Source organism: Triticum urartu, chromosome 2, assembly GCF_003073215.2.
Source record: "Triticum urartu cultivar G1812 chromosome 2, Tu2.1, whole genome shotgun sequence".
NCBI classification, from domain to species: domain Eukaryota; kingdom Viridiplantae; phylum Streptophyta; class Magnoliopsida; order Poales; family Poaceae; genus Triticum; species Triticum urartu.
The window spans coordinates 559,020,344-559,024,862 of record NC_053023.1 but is presented as its reverse complement, the minus strand read 5'-3'; the positions used below and the strand labels follow the sequence as shown (position 1 = coordinate 559,024,862).

Below are 4,519 nucleotides of genomic sequence, written 5' to 3'. Positions count from 1 at the left end.
AACTTGTCGGAAAACATTTTAACGACAAGTCGAGCTTTCTTAATGGTGACATTTACCATCATTGTCCGTCCAATGGGATATCACGTGATTCACTTGATGTATGTTTTGGTGATCAACTTGCGGGTTCCGCCCATGAACCTATGCATAGGGGTTGGCACACATTTTCATCGTGGTTCTCCGATAGAAACTTTGGGGCACTCTTTGAGGTCCTTTGTGTTGGTTGAATAGATGAATCTGAGATTGTGTGATGCATATCGTATAATCATACCCACGGATACTTGAGGTGACATTGGAGTATCTAGGTGACATTAGGGTTTTGGTTGATTTGTGTCTTAAGGTGTTATTCTAGTACGAATTCTAGGGTTGTTTGTGACACTTATAGGAATAGCCCAACGGATTGATTAAAAAGAATAACTTTGAGGTGGTTTCGTACCCTACCATAATCTCTTCGTTCGTTCTCCGCTATTAGTGACTTTGGAGTGACTCTTTGTTGCATGTTGAGGGATAGTTTTATGATCCAATTATGTTACTATTGTTGAGAGGACTTACACTAGTGAAAGTATGAACCCTAGGCCTTGTTTCCTAGCATTGCAATACCGTTTACGCTCACTTTTATCACTTGTTACCTTGCTGTTTTTATAATTTCAGATTACAAATACCTTTATCTACTATCCATATACCACTTGTATCACCATCTCTTCGCCGAACTAGTGCACCTATACAATTTACCATTGTATTGGGTGTGTTGGGGACACAAGAGACTCTTTGTTATTTGGTTGCAGGGTTGCTTGAGAGAGACCATCTTCATCCTACGCCTCCTACGGATTGATAAATCTTAAGTCATCCACTTGAGGGAAATTTGCTACTGTCCTACAAACCTCTGCACTTGGAGGCTCAATAACGTCTACAAGAAGAAGGTTGTGTAGTAGACATCACAAACCTCTTGATCTTAGCGTTGATGTCAAGCTTCACTCTGACCCTGACAAATTCTCCAAAGAAACCTGCTGGTAATTTCAATTGTACCTCTTGCACTTCCCCGATCCTTGGTGCCAAGCCTATGACCGTTGGCTCAATCAAGAACTTGTCGGGAAGACAATGGATTTGTTCCCATACAGCTAATTTATCCAGTTTAAACGAATCTGGGTTTTTGAACCCGTCGTACTCCTCCATAATAACTGCTTGATCTCTGAACAACCATGGGCCTTCTGACATTGCCTTGTTCCAGTCCCCCCCAGACAGCCAAACTGCGCCGTGAAGAGGTTCTCACGGATCTTCGTCCACACCACCGGTCGTGCCGGGTTCCATGCTGCCCGCATATCCCCATACAGAGCATTGGGGCTGAAGGTTTTTGGTGTATGGACTCTAACGATCGCCAGCCACTTCGCCGGTTCCGCCATGTCCGGCAGCTCTTCCTCCCAGACGAAATCATCCTCTTCCTCCTCCTGCAGGGTGAGCCTCGCACGCAGCACTTCCGTGGTTTCCTCTCCCTTCATCTTCTGCGAACTTGCGCTGCCCGCCATCTCTCCCAATCCGATCTACGCCGGTTGTCTCCTCCTCCCCCTTGACTAGGCCGTCCAGTCAGCCCCTGCCTTCGGGAGAAGCAGCCTCAATCCCAGTCCCGCCGATCAGATCGGCCAATAGTGGGAAAAAATTCATTTGGTACTAGCTTGTTTTTTTTTTATTTTGGCTCGCTCGCTTGGACCTCCTGGTCGGCCCACCGGAGATCCTATATGGCGCGTACCGCGCCCGCGAGCACCGTGGCGCGTACCCCCCCCCTCGCCCGCTGCTGTTTTTATGGGCTGGCCCATTTCGGGGTTTAACCCGGGTTTTGATGTTTTTCTTCCAGTTTTTCTTTTTCTTTTTTCTTTTTTCGTTTTTTATTTTTCTTTTTCTTTTTTCTTTTCGTTTTTCTTTACTTTTATGTTTTCATTTTTATTCTTGTTTTCCAATTTCCGAAAATGTATTAATTCGCGATTTGTTTCTAAAATGGTATTTTTTTTGAATGATGAACATTTTTCCAAAACCGTGGTTTTACTTTTACTAAATCATTACTCTTAAATCATGAACATTTTTTTTGAAACTGTGAACATTTTTTAAAAACTCACGAACCTTTTTTTTTAAATCATGAACATTTTTTTTAGAAATTTGTGAACATTCTCTTAAGTCATGAACATGTTTTTTAAATCATGAACATTTTTTTTGAAATAATGAACATTTTAAAATTAAAGACTACTTTTTTGAAATCATGAACATTTTTTTTCAAATTCGTGAACATTTTTTAGAATTAGCGAACATTTTTTGAATCGTGAACATTTTTTCCAAATTCGTGAACAGTTTTTTGAATCGTGAACATTTTTTTCTAAATTCGTGAAGGTGGAATAAGGTCTTTCTGCTAAAGAGGATCTAGTAGAGACAGTGTCATTGCAACGGAGAGGAATAAGGTTTCCTGAAGGTGGAATAAGGTTTTCCTCGCCTAGCGTTGTGTTGATGATGTGTCTAGCATCACCGAAGGGTATGTGGGTGTGTCTCCGCCGAATCTCGCGAGATTCGGTTGGTGCTGGTCTTCGGTGAATCTGTATGGATCCAGTACAGTTTGGATCCTTTCGATCTATACTTCTCTTATTCGACGACAATTATTGTTCTGGTGGGGCCTTAGCGTGCTAACTATAGTACAACAAGTTTGGTCCGGCTCCGATGAGGGAGAGATGATGACAGCGGTGCGTCTTAGGCTCGCTCCAGTGCTTATAGTGGTCGTTGGGCGGCCTACGGACATGGATGTAATTTTTGTTATTGTTGTGTTCTTTGCATTGCCATGATGAATAGATTGGAAATCTTTTCAAAAAGATAGTGATTTGTCACGTCATGAAGACACTCCAGGAGGGGAAAAGTTGGCACAACCTCATCACCGCCCAAAAGGGAGATGGGCATCACCCCAATTCCAAGGGTCAGCCTTCCGCGCCAGAGTCGTTGCCTACCCACAACACCACCATCTGGACACCAACATGAAGACACACGAAGCACTCCAACATTCGAAGGACCCGAGACAACTTAAACACCCATCCAACGTCGAAACTGAAAGAACCACTACTTCAGTAAGAGATTTGGAAGAAAAATATTCTTCGTTTTCATCGCCACCTAAACCGAAGTCATGGACAACCAAAAACCCAACTAAGCCCGGCTTTCCCTACCTCCGGCCGCAACCAGAGCATTGGTGGAGGAATTCCGGTGACAAACCGTCTAGGACACATGTTCTTCACATGTGGTGGCTAAGAGCATCTTCAGCCGTTCACCCTCCTCAGGATGCATAAAAATCGCCCTCTGGGGACGAGCCGGCGATCAATCGGCGCTAGGGTTGGTTTCGCGCCCAGTCGTCGCCCCCATGCGCCGATATTGGCCCATTTTTCAGCCCCATTTCGGCGAATAAAGGGCCCATATGGGCGACAATAGACCCATATTCGGCGTGGTTCGCCGTTGTTCGGCGTTCAATTATGCACATAAAATTTTTTATCACACATTTCATCACAGAAATATCAAATACTTCAACAAAATAGTACAAAAACAAATAGTTCAATACAAATTATATAGTTCAACAAATAAAAACTCATATTTCATCACACGTCGCGCCTGGCGTCGCCTTTGAGCCTCCATAGATGCTCTATCAGATCTTGCTGCAGTTGATGATGCACCTGTGGGTCTCGGATCTCCTGACGCATACTGAGATAGGCAGTCCAGGTTGCCGATAGCTGGTGATCAACTTCGGCTAGAGGACCCTGCCTGAGGGTACAATAGAATAAATACTTTCCCCCTGAGGGTAGGAAAATCATGATCGGGATAGCGGACGTAAAGCTATTGAACTTAGGTATGCTCTTTCCTTTTGTCGAAGTGGAATCGTAGAACAGAATGTGATACGATGAGATAGAATGCAATAGAAATAGAAACAAGGATAGCGAACGGGTTACCTACTCCTAAGGGTCAAAGCAAGCCCTTTAATTCAATTCTTTATTCTTACATTAAAATTCTTACATTAAAGAATGAATAAAATCTCCCCAAGTAGGATTCGAACCTACGACCAGTCAGTTAACAGCCGACCGCTCTACCACTGAGCTACTGAGGAACAAGGGGGGATTCGACCTCCTAGAGTTCAACTCCCGCTCTCAACCCATGAACAATATGAGTCCGAAGCTTCTTTCGTAACTCCCATAATTTCTTCGTAGTGGCTCCGTTCCATGCCTCATTTCATAGGGGAAGCCCAAAGTGGCTCTATTTCATTCTATTTCACTTCCTAGCACTTCCTATCATTTAATATCCATCCCTTTGGTCTTATTGACATAAGAGATGTCATTTATAGTCTATCTCTTTCTATATATGGAAAGTCAAGAAATTCTCATCGAAACATCGAGAAATTGTGCATATAGAAAACTCTAAAGAAAGAAAAAAAGGAGACCCATGCCATGATTTTCAAATCTTTTCTATTTAGTAGTCTAAGTTTCTCGATGAGGATAATTAATTCGGTCGTTGT

At 43.2% G+C, this 4,519-nt stretch overlaps 1 non-coding gene across 1 annotated transcript; it reads right to left on the bottom strand.

Annotated features, from left to right (window-relative positions):
- Positions 1-4,042: 4,042 nt before the first annotated feature.
- Positions 4,043-4,114, bottom strand: TRNAN-GUU. The gene has a single exon. It is a non-coding gene; the product is annotated as a tRNA-Asn (tRNA).
- Positions 4,115-4,519: the final 405 nt, after the last annotated feature.